The 22661-nt window shown below is 31.8% G+C and overlaps 1 long non-coding RNA gene across 1 annotated transcript; it reads right to left on the reverse strand.

Moving 5' to 3' along the window:
- Positions 1-12852: 12852 nt before the first annotated feature.
- Positions 12853-21263, reverse strand: LOC143062193 (uncharacterized). The gene is made up of 3 exons (XR_012974600.1): positions 20968-21263; positions 17970-18016; positions 12853-12939 (listed from the first exon to the last, which is right to left on the reverse strand). It is a non-coding gene; the product is annotated as an uncharacterized LOC143062193 (long non-coding RNA).
- Between the last annotated feature and the right edge of the window lie 1398 nt (positions 21264-22661).

Consider the following 22661-nt stretch of genomic DNA (forward strand, 5'->3'; position numbering starts at 1 on the left):
AAAAATTGAATTCACATAGTTAAGTCTGTTGCTACTGGTTTTTTTTAAACTCATGATCAAGTTCAAAACAAAATTACTAGATTACAAAAGGAATGCAACACTAACAAAATACTGAAGGCCAATCAATGAACAAAAGACAAATAAATATATAAGAAAAATTGATCCCAAAAAATCAGGGCTATGTCTGAGGGAAAACAGAACTTGCTTCTTGCAAGGCAATCGTCGTGAACACAATTTAATATGGAGACAAGCGTTTGGTTTTGAAGTTTCCTACATGAGGCATTTTCCTAAATGTAGTAACGGCCCTGTTAAAATAAAAGTGAGGTAAGGTTTCCTGAGACAATATACCTCAAGTTAGACATTTCAAGTATATTTAAATAATATTTATACTCTTAATTATTATTAAAAAATTGAGAAGTGTTTCCCGATTTTTTTTGGGGGAAAAGATGAATTTAAGAAGAATCTGGTGCCATCTCATACTTTTGATTAGACCTGCTAATTTATTTATTTTCAATACATTGCAAGTCAGGTAAGTTATTTTTAAACTACCACAGTACAAACCATAATTTATTTTTGTTATTATCAAGGCTGAGTTATTTATTTTCAAAATCATCCTGCCCCCCCCCCCCCCCACGAATATCAAATGGTCGTCCCCTTACTGTACTTAAAACAGCCGTAAGATGTGTAAGTCGGAATAGTATTCATATCTTTTTATTTATTGGAAAAGCCCCCAAACACACGCTTTTTTTTCATACACGCACATTGTCAAAACAGGATATTGTTCAAAATGTAAAGTTTATTTTGTATTTGTTTAAAATCCTTTCTGTTTTGAAAATGTAGAAACCGACATGACCTGACTCAAACTAGCAAACAATTGTAGCATACTGTTCGGAGGTATAAATGAAAACCCACTACAATATGATGTTACACAATCACTTTATATCGAACTAGAACGAAAAAGAGTAGGCAAACAATGTGATGTCCAGTGCAAATAATATTCTTCATCTAAAACGAAACCTCGACAATAAACAAAAGGAATACCATACTACACAAATAAAGAATACAATCATCCGAATACAATACATGTGTTCTTTATCTCTATATTTAAATCCATATAAGCTTTCAATAGGTAACTGAATTATGTTGATCCTATGGTAAACACATTGATATCGTTTAGAAAAAAAGACTTCACTATGTAATATGGGCTTTGCTCATTGTTGAAGGCTGTACGGTGACCTGTAGCTATTAATTTCTGTGTATTTTGGTCTCTTGTGGAGAGTTGTTTCATTGGAAATCATACCACATCTTCTTTTTTTTTTATATTCAGAATGGTTTATGCTAAAATTGTAAATTATAAGAATAATCAATTTCATTTAAAAAACCCAAATTTATAGTTTTCTTTGTCTTTCTTGTACCTGATATGTACATTTATTCTTGTTTATTCATTAAATATAATTGTGATTCCGTTGAGTTGGGTCTCATTTTGGGGGGGGGGGGGGGGAGTGTAGGGGGCGGGGTGAGGGGTGTTCTTATCCGAATCTAGCTTATTGTTTTATCAGAATCCCACATCCCGCTTATCATTGCAATAAACAAAGGTTGTAATTTAACGTTTTACGTTTGAGATCCACCTGGATTTCAAAATGATATGGTAGAAAAGGACATTTGAACGTAAATAAAAAAATGCACATACATTGTAGGGATATTTGAACGAAGATAAAAAATGCACATAGGGTAATTGGCCGCCGACACTATAGAATATTTTAGCGCCAGAATATAAACCTGAATTTACAAAAAGGACATTTGAGGGAAATTACATATGCTATTTTTAAAACAGTAAGAATATAAATAAGTAAACTTTTAAAATAAATATATTCTAGACTATATGATTTTACACCCGAGTAAGTTAGTAGTAGTCACACACACATATATATATAGTAACAACAACATCTTCATGCCTTATATATCATGTACTGTATTACGACGCTAGATTAAAACTGACGAGGAAAGGTAACACCCGGCCACCGAAAGCTTTATTTTTATAAAGCCCAGGTGGTCGTGTGGTCTAGCGCACCGGATACAGTGCAGGCAATTTGGTGTCACGATATCTCAGAAGCATGGGTTCTATTCCCGGTGAGGGAAGAACAAAAAATTTACGACAGCAAATTTACGGATCTAACATTGTTGGGTTGATGTTTAGACGAGTTGTATATATATATATAAGTACGTCTGAGTCAGTGACAACTCTACAACAGATGTATCATTCGGATCGCCATAAAAATGATGGTTCATCAATACATGGCTGTGTAAATAATGTATATACAACTCGTCTAAACATCAACCCAACAATGTTAGATCTGTAAATTTGCTTTCGCAAATTTTTTGTTATATATATATATATAAACAAGTCTAAATTGAAAATTACAAACCTATGATTCTGTTGGATAAAACCGCAATTTTTATATTTTTATATTGGTTATATGTCGGACTAGTCTAATCTTAAAGGAGGGTTATATACCTAACCTTATAATAATGACTTCATGGTTCAGCTTACAATTAATACAATTGAGAATGGAAATGGGGAATGTGTCAAAGAGACAACAACCCGAACATAGAGCTAGTCAAAGATAAAACTTTTATCTACACACTCAACCTATTTTGCTGTAATATCAATAAATTATATTATTATTAATCTATAATCGTTTGGCTATGCCATAGAATAGAATAAAACAAGAATGTGTCCCCAGTACACGGATGCATCACTCGCATTATCATTTTCTATGTTCAGTGGACCGTGAAGTTGGGTTAAAAACTCTAACTTGGCATTATAATTTGAAAGATCATATCACAAGGAACATTTATACTAAATTTCAAGTTGTTTGGACTTCTACTTCTTCAAAATCTACATTGACCAAAAACCTTTTATCTGAAGCGGGAAAAACGGACGAACGAACGGACGAACGCACAGTCCAGAACACATAATGCCCCTATACTATCGTAGGTGGGGCATAATAATGGGGACAACCCTAATCGTTAACTTTTAATTGTTTAACTTTTGTTTCTGAACATTTTTTAGGGGGTTGGGATGTGGGGTGACTAAGGTATTCGTTAAACAAAGATTTTAGATAATAATTTATTTTTCACACATGAATTGATACTCCATGTTACAATCTTCATCAGCCCATTTATATTCAACAGCATTTAGTTTATAGTATGCTAAGCAGTCTTGATTGTTGTAATTGTTCGGTTGGCTACTGCCCCAGTAGAATTTTGTAATCAGGTTTTCTAGATTTGTCGAGTTATGCCATGTCCACTGTCCTTCAATTAAATCATCTTTTCCACCTATCCATACGGGTTGTGTACCTGCAATAAGTAAAATGGTCACAATTATAATACTTTATATTGTTTATGGTCTGCAATAATGACGGCAACATTCGATTTGTCTTAAGAGGGGGGCAAGGGGGGTCCCAATAACAGCAAAACAGCAAATTGATTTGGCTTATAACAGATAACAAGGAATTAAAATGGACAAAAACAGATAACAGTAAATGAAATTTGTTAAAATAAGTAGGGTCCTTGACAAATCCAGTATTTCTTATTACAGGTATAATCCTTTGTAAGGAATTCCATTTTCTATGAACATGTTTTTAAAATTCTGTATCTAGAATCCAGTCATTCATATCTGTTTACTATTCAATATATTTGTATACTCTCGTTTACGAGACGTATTATGGAATACTGTTGTCTGTCTGTCGTCAACTTGACATGTCGAACATTAACTACAATACTCTTTAACCTATTTGCATAAAACTTTGGGAAATTGTCTATATCTATTAACTTGAGCTCCCCTTCGTTTTTTATAAATTTCAGATTTTAATTTTCTGAGTAACTGGGTTTTTTTTCAATAAAAATGGTGGTGTTTTTTTCAGTTTCTGATAATATCTCAAAAATCCTTTCACAAATTTGCAAGGAATTTTAGTGAATTGTTTATATCTATTAACAAAAGCTCGCTTTCAATTTTTATATATTTTAGATTTTAAGTTTCCGAGATAAGGGGTTTTATTAATTAAAAGGGGGGATTTTCCAGTTTTCGGACATTAACACTAAAACCTTTTCAGCAGTTATCATGAAACTTTGCTGAATTGTTTATAGCTATTGTTGTAAGCGCCCTTTCTATTTTCATTAATTTTTGTCAGATATTCCTGGCCATATGTTTTCCTTTAATAAGATAATTCTAAATACAAGTCATGTTCCAAAAAAATGGAATTTATTACAAAGGATAATCAAAATATATACTGGAATTGTCCTGGACCTTACTTCTGTGATGGGTATATGTTAATAGAATCCTTCTCTTACGGGACCAACATATTAGTAGTGGTAGACCCCAATGTACAATGATTTTCAATTTCTATCGAAAAATTGCTCTAAAAAAAGGGCTAACATTCCAATTTTCAATAACAGTTAACAGCAAATACATTATCACAATAACAGACAACAAAAAAACTAAAAGCCTAATAAGAGCTAACAAAGAATAAGACAATTACAGCTTACAGCAAATAAATTTTAAGAATAACAGATAACAAAGAATTAAATTGCTCCATAACAGCATAACAGTTAAACCCCTTGCCCCCTCTCTTAACATTGATCATGTAAAACACAAGAAAGTCGCTTTGTTTTAACAATGATAATGTAAAACACAAGAAAGTCGCTTTATCTTAACAATGATAATGTTAAACACAAGAAAGTCACTTTGTCTTAACAATGATAATGTAAAACACAAGAAAGTCGCTTTGTCTTATTATAACAATGATAATGTAAAACACAAGAAAGTCGCTTTGTCTTAACAATGATAATGTAAAACACAAGAAAGTCGCTTTGTCTTGAAAATGATAATGTTAAACACAAAAAAGTCGCTTTGTCTTAACAATGATAATGTTAAACACAAGAAAGTCGCTTTGTCTTAACAATGATAATGTAAAACACAAGAAAGTCACTTTGTCTTAACAATGATAATGTAAAACCCAAGAAAGTCGCTTTGTCTTAACAATGATAATGTATAACACAAGAAAGTCGCTTTGTCTTATTATAACAATGATAATGTAAAACACAAGAAAGTCACTTTGTCTTAACAATGATAATTTAAAACACAAGAAAGTCGCTTTGTCTTAACAATGATAATGTAAAACACAAGAAAGTCGCTTTGTCTTGAAAATGATAATGTAAAACACAAGAAAGTCGCTTTGTCTTAACAATGATAATGTGAAACACAAGAAAGTCAATTTGTCTCAACAATGATAATGTGAAACACAAGAAAGTCTCTTTGTCTTATTATAACAATGATAATGTAAAACCCAAGAAAGTCGCTTTGTCTTAACAATGATAATGTAAAACACAAGAAAGTCGCTTTGCCTTAACAATGATAATGTAAAACACAAGAAAGTCGCTTTGCCTTAACAATGATAATGTAAAACACAAGAAAGTCGATTTGTCTAAACAATGATAATGTAAAACACAAGAAAGTCGCTTTGTCTTAACAATGATAATGTAAAACACAAGAAAGTCGCTTTATCTTAACAATGATAATGTAAAACACAAGAAAGTCGCTTTGTCTTAACAATGATAATGTAAAACACAAGAAAGTCGCTTTGTCTTAATAATGATAATGTTAAACACAAGAAAGTCGCTTTGTCTTAACAATAATAATGTAAAACACAAGAAAGTCTCTTTGTCTTAACAATGATAATGTAAAACACAAGAAAGTCGCTTTGCCTCAACAATGATAATGTAAAACACAAGAAAGTCGCTTTGTCTTAACAATGATAATGTATAACACAAGAAAGTCGCTTTGGCTTATTATAACAATGATAATGTAAAACACAAGAAAGTCACTTTGTCTTAACAATGATAATGTAAAACACAAGAAAGTCGCTTTGTCTTAACAATGATAATGTAAAACACAAGAAAGTCGGTTTGTCTTAATAATGATAATGTTAAACACAAGAAAGTCGCTTTGTCTTAACAATGATAATGTAAAACACAAGAAAGTCGCTTTGTCTTAACAATGATAATGTAAAACACAAGAAAGTCGCTTTGTCTTAGCAATGATAATATAAAACACAAGAAAGTCGCTTTGTCTTAATAATGATAATGTAAAACACAAGAAAGTCGCTTTGTCTTAACAATGATAATGTAAAACACAAGAAAGTCGCTTTATCTTAACAATGATAATGTAAAACACAAGAAAGTCGCTTTGTCTTAACAATGATAATGTAAAACACAAGAAAGTCGCTTTGTCTTAACAATGATAATGTAAAACACAAGAAATTCGCTTTGTCTTAACAATGATAATGTAAAACACAAGAAAGTCGCTTTGTTTTAACAATGATAATGTGAAACACAAGAAAGTCGCTTTATCTTAACAATGATAATGTAAAACACAAGAAAGTCACTTTGTCTTAACAATGATAATGTAAAACCCAAGAAAGTCGCTTTCTCTTAACAATGATAATGTATAACACAAGAAAGTCGCTTTGTCTTATTATAACAATGATAATGTAAAACACAAGAAAGTCACTTTGTCTTAACAATGATAATTTAAAACACAAGAAAGTCGATTTGTCTTAACAATGATAATGTAAAACATAAGAAAGTCGCTTTGTCTTGAAAATGATAATGTAAAACACAAGAAAGTCGCTTTGTCTTAACAATGATAATGTGAAACACAAGAAAGTCAATTTGTCTCACCAATGATAATGTGAAACACAAGAAAGTCTCTTTGTCTTATTATAACAATAATAATGTAAAACCCAAGAAAGTCGCTTTGTCTTAACAATGATAATGTAAAACACAAGAAAGTCGCTTTGCCTTAACAATGATAATGTAAAACACAAGAAAGTCGCTTTGCCTTAACAATGATAATGTAAAACACAAGAAAGTCGATTTGTCTAAACAATGATAATGTAAAACACAAGAAAGTCGCTTTGTCTTAACAATGATAATGTAAAACACAAGAAAGTCGCTTTATCTTAACAATGATAATGTAAAACACAAGAAAGTCGCTTTGTCTTAACAATGATAATGTAAAACACAAGAAAGTCGCTTTGTCTTAATAATGATAATGTTAAACACAAGAAAGTCGCTTTGTCTTAACAATGATAATGTAAAACACAAGAAAGTCTCTTTGTCTTAACAATAATAATGTAAAACACAAGAAAGTCGCTTTGCCTCAACAATGATAATGTAAAACACAAGAAAGTCGCTTTGTCTTAACAATGATAATGTATAACACAAGAAAGTCGCTTTGGCTTATTATAACAATGATAATGTAAAACACAAGAAAGTCACTTTGTCTTAACAATGATAATGTAAAACACAAGAAAGTCGCTTTGTCTTAACAATGATAATGTAAAACACAAGAAAGTCGCTTTGTCTTAATAATGATAATGTTAAACACAAGAAAGTCGCTTTGTCTTAACAATGATAATGTAAAACACAAGAAAGTCGCTTTGTCTTAACAATGATAATGTAAAACACAAGAAAGTCGCTTTGTCTTAGCAATGATAATATAAAACACAAGAAAGTCGCTTTGTCTTAATAATGATAATGTAAAACACAAGAAAGTCGCTTTGTCTTAACAATGATAATGCAAAACACAAGAAAGTCGCTTTATCTTAACAATGATAATGTAAAACACAAGAAAGTCGCTTTGTCTTAACAATGATAATGTAAAACACAAGAAAGTCGCTTTGTCTTAACAATGATAATGTAAAACACAAGAAAGTCGCTTTGTCTTAACAATGATAATGTTAAACACAAGAAAGTCGCTTTGTCTTAACAATGATAATGTGAAACACAAGAAAGTCGCTTTATCTTAACAATGATAATGTAAAACACAAGAAATTCGCTTTGTCTTAACAATGATAATGTAAAACACAAGAAAGTCGCTTTGTCTTAACAATGATAATGTAAAACACAAGAAAGTCGCTTTATTTTAACAATGATAATGTAAAACACAAGAAAGTCGCTTTGTCTTATTATAACAATGATAATGTAAAACAGAAGAAAGTCGCTTTGTCTTAACAATGATAATGTAAAACACAAGAAAGTCGATTCGTCTTAACAATGATAATGTAAAACACAAGAAAGTCGCTTCGTCTTATTATAACAATGATAATGTAAAACACAAGAAAGTCGCTTTGTCTTAACAATGATAATGTAAAACACAAGAAAGTCGATTCGTCTTAGCAATGATAATGTAAAACACAAGAAAGTCGCTTTGTCTTAACAATGATAATGTAAAACACAAGAAAGTTGCTTTGTCTTAACAATGATAATGTAAAACACAAGAAAGTCGCTTTGTCTTATTATAACAATGATAATGTACAACCCAAGAAAGTCGCTTTGTCTTAACAATGATAATGTAAAACACAAGAAAGTCGATTCGTCTTAACAATGATAATGTAAAACACAAGAAAGTCGCTTTGTCTTAACAATGATAATGTAAAACACAAGAAAGTCGCTTTGTCTTAACAATGATAATGTAAAACACAAGAAAGTCGCTTTGTCTTGAAAATGATAATGTAAAACACAAGAAAGTCGCTTTGTCTTAACAATGATAATGTAAAACACAAGAAAGTCGCTTTGTCTTATTATAACAATGATAATGTAAAACACAAGAAAGTCACTTTGTCTTAACAATGATAATGTAAAACACAAGAAAGTCGCTTTGTCTTAACAATGATAATGTAAAACACAAGAAAGTCGCTTTGCCTCAACAATGATAATGTAAAACACAAGAAAGTCGCTTTGTCTTAACAATGATAATGTATAACACAAGAAAGTCGCTTTGGCTTATTATAACAATGATAATGTAAAACACAAGAAAGTCACTTTGTCTTAACAATGATAATGTAAAACACAAGAAAGTCGCTTTGTCTTAACAATGATAATGTAAAACACAAGAAAGTCGCTTTGTCTTAATAATGATAATGTTAAACACAAGAAAGTCGCTTTGTCTTAACAATGATAATGTAAAACACAAGAAAGTCGCTTTGTCTTAACAATGATAATGTAAAACACAAGAAAGTCGCTCTGTCTTAACAATGATAATATAAAACACAAGAAAGTCGCTTTGTCTTAATAATGATAATGTAAAACACAAGAAAGTCGCTTTGTCTTAACAATGATAATGTAAAACACAAGAAAGTCGCTTTATCTTAACAATGATAATGTAAAACACAAGAAAGTCGCTTTGTCTTAACAATGATAATGTAAAACACAAGAAAGTCGCTTTGTCTTAACAATGATAATGTAAAACACAAGAAAGTCGCTTTGTCTTAACAATGATAATGTAAAACACAAGAAAGTCGCTTTGTCTTAACAATGATAATGTGAAACACAAGAAAGTCGCTTTATCTTAACAATGATAATGTAAAACACAAGAAATTCGCTTTGTCTTAACAATGATAATGTAAAACACAAGAAAGTCGCTTTGTCTTAACAATGATAATGTAAAACACAAGAAAGTCGCTTTATTTTAACAATGATAATGTAAAACACAAGAAAGTCGCTTTGTCTTATTATAACAATGATAATGTAAAACAGAAGAAAGTCGCTTTGTCTTAACAATGATAATGTAAAACACAAGAAAGTCGCTTTGTCTTATTATAACAATGATAATGTAAAACACAAGAAAGTCGCTTCGTCTTATTATAACAATGATAATGTAAAACACAAGAAAGTCGATTTGTCTTAACAATGATAATGTAAAACATAAGAAAGTCGCTTTGTCTTGAAAATGATAATGTAAAACACAAGAAAGTCGCTTTGTCTTAACAATGATAATGTGAAACACAAGAAAGTCAATTTGTCTCACCAATGATAATGTGAAACACAAGAAAGTCTCTTTGTCTTAACAATGATAATGTAAAACACAAGAAAGTTGCTTTGTCTTAACAATGATAATGTAAAACACAAGAAAGTCGCTTTGTCTTATTATAACAATGATAATGTACAACCCAAGAAAGTCGCTTTGTCTTAACAATGATAATGTAAAACACAAGAAAGTCGATTCGTCTTAACAATGATAATGTAAAACACAAGAAAGTCGCTTTGTCTTAACAATGATAATGTAAAACACAAGAAAGTCGCTTTGTCTTAACAATGATAATGTAAAACACAAGAAAGTCGCTTTGTCTTGAAAATGATAATGTAAAACACAAGAAAGTCGCTTTGTCTTAACAATGATAATGTAAAACACAAGAAAGTCGCTTTGTCTTATTATAACAATGATAATGTAAAACACAAGAAAGTCACTTTGTCTTAACAATGATAATGTAAAACACAAGAAAGTCGCTTTGTCTTATTATAACAATGATAATGTAAAACCCAAGAAAGTCGCTTTGTCTGAACAATGATAATGTAAAACACAAGAAAGTCGCTTTGTCTTAACAATGATAATGTAAAACACAAGAAAGTCGCTTTGTCTTAACAATGATAATGTAAAACACAAGAAAGTCGCTTTGCAGTATTGGTGTAAAACACAACATTGTCGTTATGACTTCACAGTATTGATGTAAAACACAGCATTGTCGTTCCGACTTCACAGTATTGTTGTAAAACACAGCATTGTCGTTACGACTTCACAGTATTGGTGTAAAACACAACTTTGTCGTTCTGATTTCACAGTATTGGTGTAAAACACAGTATTGTCGTTCTGACTTCACAGTATTGGTGTAAAACACAGCATTGTCGTTCTGACTTCACAGTATTGATGTAAAACACAGCATTGTCGTTCTGACTTTACAGTATTGGTGTAAAACACAACATTGTCGTTATGACTTCACAGTATTGGTGTAAAACACAACATTGTCGTTATGACTTCACAGTAAAGACAGGGCGGTTTGTTGTGTTTTAAAGACAGAGCGGTTCTGTTGTGTTTTAAAGACAGGGCGGTTCTGTTGTGTTTTACACCAATACTGTGAAGTCAGAACACTCTTAGCTTAAAATGAAGTAGATACAAGGAATGCAAGCAAAACAATAATTGAAGAAAGTTAAACAAAATTATGACTCAAAGAAACATACACAAAGAGACAGTGAAAAATCAACCAAAATCAACCATCAAAACTTAATATTGTACAACAGAAATCCATCAAAAACTACAAAATAGGAACATGATTCCTTCCGAAAACTGGATGTTACCATCTCTTGACCCTTGCTACTTCGGTAATTCGGTGGTTGTCGTTTGTTAGTGTGTTACACAAATAAGATTCAAATAAGGCCGTTAGTTTTCTCGTTTGAGTTGTTTTACATTGTCATTTCGGGGCCTTTTATAGCTGACTATGCGGTATGGGCTTTGCTTAAGTTGAAGGCCGTACGGTGACCTTAAGTTGTTAATTTCTGTGCCATTTGGATCTCGTGTGGAGCGTTGTCTCATTGGCAATTAACCACATCTTCTTTTTTTTCATATATATTCATACTTCTGTTGAGATATGTTTAGAACACATGTATAGTGATAAGGCATCACATACAATAGGGAATTTCTTAATACTCTTAGACCCAGTATTAATGAAAACGCAACAGAGTCGCTCTGTTCCCTGTGTATCGATTTAAAACACAGCCACGCTGATTTGTCTTAGCAGTTTTGAGGTAAAACACAATACAGCCGTCCTATTTTCTCAGTATAGATGAAAACCCAACAGAGCCAGTTTGTCTTTTTTGTTACATATTTGTTTAGAAATTTTGATTATAACACAATGTTGACACTGTACTTTTTATTACATTTTAACCTATTATGTATGTATGTTTTTTTCACACATATTTGTCAATATAATACATGATGTGACTGTCATGCAAGTCAGAGGATTTCAAAGCAGGTTTAACCCTCAATTTTCTTTTCATAAGAAAATGTCTGTACCAAGTCAGGAATATGACATTTGTTATCCATTCGTTTGATGTGTTTAAGCTTTGGATTTTGCTATTTGATTAGGGACTTTCCTTTTTGAATTTTCCTCGCAGTTTAGTATTTTTGTGATTTTATTTTATAGAAGTATTGATGTAAAACACAACATTGTCGTTATGACTTAACAGTATTGGTGTAAAACACAATAGAGCCGTTCTATCTTAACCTAAAAGGGAATCAGATACATGGAATGCAAGTAAAACAATAATTGAAGAAAGTCAAACAAGTTATGACTTAAAGAATCAAAGACGAAGAGACAGTAAACATTCAATCAATTATCAACCATTTAAACTAAATATTGATCAACATAAGTATCTCAAAGACTACAAATAAACTGGGTTTTGCAATCACGTGACCCAGAAGGGAGACGTCACCCGCCGTGCTACTTCTGTTCTGATAGGTTGAGGACACCCGTGGTAGTGACAAGGCATCCAACACAATAGTGGATTGTTTTGTTTTTAGGCTTATCTAAAATACTATGTACCATCATTTCAACATCTTGATGCATTTAATAAACTAAAACACATTCTAAACCCTATCCCTGAACTTGTTTGTCATATTGGAGTCGTTATTAAGCAGTCTTTAGAACTAAGGGGGTCAGACCCATGTCAGACAAGGTTATGATTGTGTTTTTTACATAAATTTATAATTGAACTTTTAAAATATGTTCTATTATATTGTATTGTATTTCATTATATTGCATTGTATTTAAAATGTATAATTGTTTGTTTGTATTGTGGAAGAGCCGATCAATCTTGATAAACAATCAATTTCATTTTGAAGCAATTCCAGATGAATAATATAGTAAGCTATTATTCTCCAGAGAAATATTCAATTTATCATACGGTAATTTATTGATCAGCATTTGTTAATTAATTTGTGTTTGTGATTTTATACGTACGATCGGTCATATCCAGCATGTACTCATTCTCCGATTGGCTTGAAACCGTGGCCAGTCTTCCACCCCATGAATCACAATAGTCCTGTCAAATAAATTTATACATAGAATATACAATCCCAAGGTTAATTAGAATACATTACTTTACTCGATAATTTACAGTTTACGAATAATGATAATCAAATGCCCAGTGATGTATATTGAGTCTCCGATTGAAAGAAGACAAGAGCAACGTAATTCATCGCTGATTGTAATAGTGGTACAGTAAACAAGTATCTGAATCTTGGACTATGGTAGAAAGTTGTCTCGTTGCAAATCATACCGTATCTCCTTATTTTGATGCATTCACTACAAACCAGTAAAAGTCTGAAATGGCCTATATCTGTACTCGACTGTACTGATTTTTACTCGACCAGTCTGAATTGGTCTGAAATTTATTTGATATTACTCGACTGTTGTCTGAATCATACTTAACAGCATGAACTTGTACTCGACCTTTACTCGACCAATAATTAACCATTGAATTTGCGTCTGAACCATACTCGACCTAGTCTGAACCATTCAATTAAATTATTATATAAGATAATTTGATTTAACTATCTCTATTTGATAATTCTGAGACTCATTTAAGAATTTAAAAGTCTGTTTTCATATATACACATATTCCCATACGTTTCGGCCAATACAGCCTTCTTCATTGGAATAAATTACAACATTGAAACAACAATAACATATGCTTGGATTGCTTGGATATCCAAGCAATGTAATTGTTGTTTCAATGTTGTAATTTATTTCAATGAAGAAGGCCGTAATGGCCGAAACGTATGGGAATTTGCGTTATAGTTTTTATTATACAATCATTCAGAGACTTTATATATATATATATATATATATATTACAACATTGAAATATATATATATTACGGATTACAAATGTGTCGAGGTTTGTGATTGGATAACAACACAGAGATGTCAGTATATATTCAGGGTACTGCCGGGGTATATACGACGTTTTTATTCCCAATTGGAACCTCAAAAACGTCATCATAACACCGGTTACTATGTGACGTAGTCAAACGCTATCAGACTGTCAGAGGCTCACAGAGGGAAAATAATGACGTGCTTCAGTCAATAATACATTTTTGATACAAAATCACGCATTTTACACTTTTAATACTTAAATTTAATGTTAAAAGTGTTATTATAAATTATTACATACACGATAAAATTATGTTCACAGCAAATTAGAAAATCCTTCACGTATGCCGAACATATCAGGTTGGGTTTTTCAATATATATGTGTTGTCAACAAATACCTGCACTGGAAAATAACATTAAGTCAGGGGTAATCCGTAATATATGTGTAATTCAGGTCTCAGAAAGGGTATATACTGTGACATTCCCGGCTTAGAGTTTATATCCCCTGCATCTATCTAGGTGAAATAGGATGCATTACAAAAATATCTTTCTAGCTTGAGCTACACAAAATTCGTGTAAAAGTTTAACATATTGATTGATGGTCTATGTAAAACATATTTTTGCCGTTTATTGTACATAACAATTTTAAAATCTAAACAAATAGTTGTTTTAGTTAAATAGAATGAAATTCATGATTTATTCCTTTGGTTTAGGGTAGAACTGTTTTTCATCCCTCTCATTTACAGTGATTGTATGCTTCTAAAAATAGATTAGCATCTTGCAATTATACTGAAGAGATGAGTAGATGATCATTTCTGTACACTAAAAATAAATACTTCGTGTATTGTATCAGAGATCCTTGTTTAATTCCTACACGAAGGTAACACCTCCCGAAACGAAAGCTTATTTTTTATAAGCTAGAGTTAGAGGAGGGGATAAGGTCTCTGCACAATGCTAGGCGGTGTTGTCGTAGAAGTTAGAAAATAAAGTACAGGTTGTAGCCCCGGCGCCGGAGAGGACGTTACGAATCAAATCTACTCTAACATCGTTAGGTTGATTTTCTAGGCACTTTATATATATATATATATATATATATATATACAACTCGTCTAAACATCAACCCAACAATGTTAGATCTGTAAATTTGCTTTCGCAAATTTTTTGTTCTTCCCCGCCGGGATTCGAACCCATGCTACTGTGATATCGTGACACCAAATCGCCTGCACTGCAGCCGTCCCGCTAGAACACACGACCACTTTGGCTAGTCGTGTGGTCTAGCGGGACGGCTGCAGTGCAGGCGATTTGGTAGTTGCCAAATAAAATTAATCACAAGATGTAACAAAATGGATCTTAATATAAATTTAATACTAAACAGAAAACAATTAACCTGTGGCCACGATGTTATGCCACAAACATAAGGTGTCAATATGTTTTTTTTGTACACCAGATCCGGATTTCGTCAATAAATGTCTCTTCAGTGATGTTAGGGATCGAAACGGTATTTTGAAGGCCATATAAAAAGTACTCTCATTTTTAGATAGACTCTTGAATTTAAAGAGTCAATATAGGATGAATAGATCATATAAACCGGAGGGAGAATATGATACAAGCCCAAACGAAAAAATATATACGAATCTAAATTGAAAACTACGTTTAAACCTATGATTGCGTTGGATAAAAACCGCAATTTTTATACGTGTGCATGTAAAACAAATTTCGTTGAAGAAGGGTATAAATACAGCACAAACAACATTTTCCAAAAGACCAAAAAAGTGAAAAAGTATAAAAACAAAACGCTTTTGACTAACAAGTCGAACAACTGATGTTCTTTAACCTGCTGACTGCCATTGGCGATTGCCAAATAAAATTGATCACATTCAAGATGTAACAAAATGGATCTTAATATAAATTAATACTAAACAGAAAACAATTAACTTGTGGCCACGATGTTATGCCACAAACATAAGGTGTCAATATTTTTTTTGTACACCAGATCCGGATTTCGACAATAAATATCTCATCAGTGATGTTAGGGATCGAAACGGTATTTGGAAGGCCATATAAAAAGTACCCTCATTTTTAGAAAAAGTACCCTCATATTTAGATAGACTCTTGAATTTTAAGAGTCAATAAAGGATGAACGGATCATTTAAACCGGGGGGAGAATATGATACAAGCCCAAACGAAAAAATATATACGAGTCTAATTTGAAAACTACGTTCAAACCTATGATTGCGTTGGATAAAAACCGCAATTTTTATACGTGTGCATGTAAAACAAATTTCGCCGTAAAAGGGTTTATATACAGCACAAACAACATTTTCCAAAAGACCAAAAAAGTGAAAAAGTATATTTAAACAAAACGCATTTAACTAACAGGTCAAACAACTGATGTTCTTTAACCCTGCTGACTGCCATTGGCGATTGCCAAATAAAATTGATCACAAGATGTAACAAAATGGATCTTAATAACAATTTAATACTAAACAGAAAACAATTAACTTGTGGCCACGATGTTATGCCACACACATAAGGTGTCAATATTTTTTTTTGTACACCAGATCCGGATTTCGACAATAAATATCTCATCAGTGATGTTAGGGATCGAAACGGTATTTGGAAGGCCATATAAAAAGTACCCTCATTTTCAGAAAAAGTACCCTCATTTTTAGATAGACTCTTGAATTTAAAGAGTCAATATAGGATGAACGGATCTTATAAACCGGAGGAAGAAAGATGATATGCCACAAAAATAAGGTGTCAATATTTTTTAGTACACCAGATCCGGATTTCGACAATAAATGTCTCTTCAGTGATGTTAGGCATCCGAACGGTATTTGGAAGGCCATATAATTTACCCTCATTTTTAGATAGACTCTTGAATTTTAAGAGTCAATAAAGGATGAACGGATCATATTAACCGGAGGGAAAATATGATAGAAGCTCAAACGAAAAAAATATAAACAAGTCTAAATTGAAAACTACGTTCAAACCTATGATTGCGTTGGATAAAAACCGCAATTTTTATACGTGTGCATGTAAAACAAATGTCGTTGTAGAAGGGTCTAAATACAGCACAAACAACATTTTCCAAAAGACCAAAAAAGTGAAAAAGTATATTTAAACAAAACGCATTTGACTAACAGGTCGAACAACTGATGTTCTTAAACCCTGCTGACTGCCATTGGCGATTGCCAAATAAAATTGATCACAAGATGTAACAAAATGGATCTTAATATAAATTTAATACTAAACAGAAAACAATTAACTTGTGGCCACGATGCTATGCCACAAAAATAAGGTGTCAATATTTTTTTTTGTACACCAGATCCGGATTTCGTCAATAAATGTCTCTTCAGTGATGTTAGGGATCGAAACGGTATTTTGAAGGCCATAACATTTACCCTCATTTTTAGATAGACTCTTGAATTTTAAGAGTCAATAAAGGATGAACGGATCATATTAACTGGAGGAAAAATATGATACAAGCCCAAACGAATAAAATATAAACAAGTCTAAATTGAAAACTACGTTCAAACTTACGATATATATATAAAGAAGATGTGATATGATGGCCAATTCGATAACTCTATACAAGAGACCAACATTACACAGAAATTAACAACTATAAGTCACCATACGGACTTCAACAATGAGGAAAGCCCATATCGCATAGTCATATCTTTATTTTATTGTGGTTTTTGTCATGGCAGTTATTAAGAAATTTATTTTAGCAGTTAAATTTAAAAAAAGTAGGTTATTTGGTCGAGTATGGTTCAGACTAAAAACAATTGGTCGAGAATGTGTTCAACCGGGTTCAGACTGGTCGAGTAATAGTTCAGACTATTTTTAATGGCAAAGATGAGGGTCAAGTACTAATCAGTACAGTAGAGTAAGGTTAAGACTGGGGTAGAAGAATGTCGAGTAAAATTCAGACCAATTCAGACTGGTCGAGTAAAAATCAGTACAGTCGAGTACAAATGGTGGACTTCGGCTGATCTCTGCTCTTTGGTTGGGTGGTTGTCTCTATGCTACATTGTCCATTTCTAGTTTAATTTAAACATAACCGATGTACATTTCGCTGCACACTATGCCCATTTTGACAATCATATTTCACAGTAATTTATGATTAATTCAAGGATTTTCTTGGTGGGTTTAACAATATTGGAGGTAATATCTTCTTACGCTTACATCTCACCTGAGCATCAATCCAGGTTTTAGGTACTGTAAAGATATTTTTCGTCACTGAAATCAAAATTATAACGCAAATAATGACGTTTATAAATATTATTTCCATCTATAATTTCATGCGAACTCGCTTAATTGTACGTAGTGTACACTGATTGCAATTATGAAAATCATTAAAATGTAATTTTCAAAACTCAGACAAGGTTGATCTTAGATGGATTTCGCTATTCATTTTTGATTCAATCAAACCACATAGGGCACAGGACGTTTGCGCTCTTTTACCTGTAAAACGATAGGACATTTGCGCTTTAAATTTTGATTCACCTGTATTAAATTGACCGGACATTTGCGCTTTTTACCGATATAGTTGTCTACCTGTAATTTTGATTAATACGTAAATAATTTCAACTTACAGACTAGTAAAGGAAAAAATGTATATGTCATGATGGATTTTTATATCATTTTGATCAAACCCTTAAAAGTGAAGACCTTTCATGGAGATGTACCTTGAAAAGATGTAACGCTAGAATTAAAACGGACAATGGGACTACTAATAGTTTGAGTCATAAAAAATGTTGTTGAGGATTCTTTGCATGCATCCTAAGGATTTAGTCTGTATCAAAGTTTATGTACAGAGTAAGAAGAAAAACACAAACGAATTTACCTAAGTCAAGAGAAGATGTTCACTCTTTTTGAAGGTTATCCCTTACAGACCTCAATATCCAAAATCTCTGCCTGGTCAAACCTGCCGGTCTCTAAACCAGATAAAAGAGGAGGGAAGTCGTCAACACCAAACATTGCAAAAGCGCAAATGTCCTATGTAAAAAGCGCAAAATGTTCTTTTTTAAAAAGCACAAATGTCCTATAAATTGAAGCGCAAGTGTCCAAAATAAAAAGCGCAAATGTCATAAGAAAAAGCGCCAACGTCCCGAGCGGGCCACACAGCTGTTGATAATTTAATGTATTGTGGTTTTGCATCCTTTGCTCTCAAATTAATAAATTTGTAAATATGATCGTTCCTCATCAAGATAATAATACAAAAAAACAACGCATTGGAAAGCAACCAATTATAAAGATGTCCATTATGAATGCAATCCTGGTAAACTTATCGATCCTTTGAATAAACATATTTTAAAAGGTTACCAATTTAAAACTGCAATTAGATTATTGAATATTGTTTTTATTGGTATAAAAATTGATTTTGTAATCAGTAAATTAAAAGCAAATTAAATATTGTTGTTAAACACATATACACATTCATGGAACTACAATGTGTCGATACCTGTATCTTGGCATTGCACAAGGTCATGTTTTCTCTGACTGTTTAAGACGTCTTTACCCAAAATTCATGGGATTTTGGATGTATACTGAGTTATAATTTAGTCTAAGATGCATTTTATTTTATAAGTTTTTAGTGGCTTTGAACTAGCTGTCAGTAATTGCGAGTACTCTCAGATCAGTACTTAGTGTCTATATGTTCTTGGGACACACAAGTTCCCGGCCACGTCCACTCTGTGTTTTTGTTAGATATATTTCTATTTGTATCCATCTTATGAGTGAAGATTTTTTCAACTGATCATATAGTTCGTTCTTATGTTGAACTGATACACAACTGTCCCAGGTTTCAGGGGTAGGAATGGGGTGGGGTTAGATCCCGCTAACACGTTTAACCCCGTCAAATTGGACTTTCACACATCCATGATTCATTAGGAGAAGATCACTGTTTTAGACATTAAAAGTGATCAATTATTCAACTTTCCAACTGCAAACTTGAATAAAAATGAATAATTTATATTTATTTCCCAAACATTCTGAAAAGGAATATTAAAAAAGAATAATCTAGTGTTGTGTTTTGAAAGTCCGTCAGTATCTGTATAACTGTCATTCCAATGAATCAATGGAAACTAAAGCTACAACTTAATTTTTTTCTCCGTTTTTTAAAAAAAAATTTTTGTATCAGTAACTGTTACCATTAACCTATTTATTCGAATAGATATAGACTACTTCACTTCCATTACAATTTCTATTTGTATAATTTTTTTTCCAATCAATGCAAGTAATGGACATTAAGTTTATTATCCAGAAACAATTTTTCTATGAAGTTTTTTTTAACAATGTTTTAAAACTGTTTAACGTATTATGTGTCTACTTGTATAAGATAATTAACGTATTTAACGTTGGCATCGATATTACCTTGGTTCACAGGAATAAGTAGTGTACTTTTCAGTATACTGAAGTGGATAGTTAACTGCACATTGCTAAACAAACAAAGAAATATTAATGCCACTGAAAAATACCTTAATAATGTAATATAGACAAAATATTATTTCAATTTGTTGAATCTGCTAATTACCGTGTTTTTTTTTTATACCCCCTTCCCTAAACCCCGGGCTTTACATATCCTTGAATGATTAAACGTTTACTGAGGAGAGGGTTTTTATAGACTATTGGTATAATATATTTTTTAAATGATCTGAAAAAGCCGGTGCTCTGTCTTCCTTTATACATCATAAGGAAAAACTGCCATTTTACGGTTCGATATAAAGATTGTGAGAATAATTAATGCTACGGTGCAAGTTTAAATCAAATGAGTGTGTCATTTTATTATATAGCTTTTCAGTACTTTTCCTTTAGATGGCAGACCACCACACCACCCGATCCAATTTAATTCTATGCTAGAAAGTTGAATCATAATTTTTGCTTTTTGATCTAGTTGTTATCTCTTTGTCATGATTCCTATTTCCATACTTAATTTCGTTTGATTAGAATATACATGATTTTCCTATTTAACATAATGCAAATTATTTAGAGATATGAGAAAATGATAAAAATGGTCGAATGTATAAGGAGTTTGAATTGGTGGTCTGATTATTGTTGATCTAAAGAAAACCATTTTTTTTAATATATGTCAAACACTGCATAAAACAGGAAAATAGTAAATCAGAAATAGAATAGATAAATAATAATTTAATTATGTCTACTTAAATTATCCTATTATCTTTACTCACACAATTTTATTCGAAGTACTACCCATCCATTTTCTGTCTCTGTCGGATCATAACAATTATCATTATCCACAAGGTAACATTCTCTAACAGACTCACGAAAACTAGCGGCACAACAATTTCCGTTCGAGAGACAAGTTAATGCACAATGAGAAAAGTTCTTCAAAACAATTTTGTTTGATGATAGAGATGAAAACTTGGTATTTTGCACAACCTCGTAAGTTTGCTCTCGTATTTCGCATGCATTGAAAACAATTTTTAAGTTTAATATTTGATAAATCAACCAAATCGATTTTTGCATTGTCCAATGCCACCTTGAAACATATAGCTTTAGAACAATAACAGCCTGGTATGTAAGAGCAAAATAATATAAAGAAACAAGTATCGGATATATTGCCTTAATTCTGAAATGTACCGTTAAATGATAATTTCTTCCAATCAAATACCATTACCATGATCAGTGCGCAAGACTCGCATACCTTATCTTTTTCATTATTTGTTAAACAATTGAAATAGTTTCTAAGTAATGGAAGAAGTAAACAAAACATAGTGTTTCATCTTCAAAAATAAATACCAATTGATAGGAGAGACGATTTCAAACATAAGCAAGATAAAAGTTCATTGAATGGTCAATCATTTCTATTGCAATTAGAATCATCAATACATAAGATCTTAAAATACATCGTTAACAATAGTAGGTTTATCATTAATCAAATGGAACCAATATTTCATCTTTCTATTTTTAGAAACACATCGACAGGTCTCCGAGTTCTTCACATCTGAACGGAATTTGTACAGCAAAGTTGAGGGGTAAAATGCAGTTTTTGGCTTTTAACTCAAAAACCAAAGCATTTAGAGCAAATTTGACAGAGTAAAATTGTTTATCAGGTATAGATCTATCTGCCCTAAAATTTTCAGATGAATCGGACAACCCGTTGTTGGGTTGTTGCCCCTAAATTGGTAATTTTAAGGACATTTCACGGTTTTTGGTTATTATCTTGAATATTATTATAGATAGAGATAAACTGTTAACAGCAATAATGTTCAGCAAAGTAAAATTTACAAAATTGACCGAAATAGTCAGTTATCCCCTTTTGGAGTTATTGCCCTTTATAGTCAATTTTTAACCATTTTTCGTAAATCTTAGTAATCTTTAACAAAAATCTTCTTCTCTGAAACTACTGGTCCAAATTAATCCAGACTTGGCCACAATAATCATTTGGGTATCTAGTTTAAAAGCTGTGTGACGTGACCCTGCCATCCAATAAAGATGGCCGACATGGCTAAAAATAGAACATAGGGGTAAAATGTAGATTTTGGCTTATAACTCTAAAACCAAAGCATTTAGAGCAAATCTTACATGGGGGCAAAATAATCTATTAGGTGATGATCTATCTGCCCTGAAATTTGCAGACAAATCGGACAACCTGTTGTTGGGTTGCTGCCCCTGAATTAGTAATTTTAAGGAAATTTTGTAGTGTTTGCTTATTATCTTGAATATTATTATAGATAGAGATAAACTGTAAACAGCAATAATGTTCAGCAAAGTAAGATCTACAAATAAGTCAACATGACTAAAATTGTCAATTGACCCATTAAGGAGTTATTGCCCTTTATAGTCAATTTTTAACCATTTTTCTAAAATTTTAGTATTTCTTTTAAAAAATCTTCTCCTGAAACTACTGTGACAAATTTAA

The sequence above is a fragment of the Mytilus galloprovincialis genome, chromosome 2 (assembly GCF_965363235.1).
Source record: "Mytilus galloprovincialis chromosome 2, xbMytGall1.hap1.1, whole genome shotgun sequence".
Taxonomy (NCBI): Eukaryota; Metazoa; Mollusca; class Bivalvia; order Mytilida; family Mytilidae; genus Mytilus; species Mytilus galloprovincialis.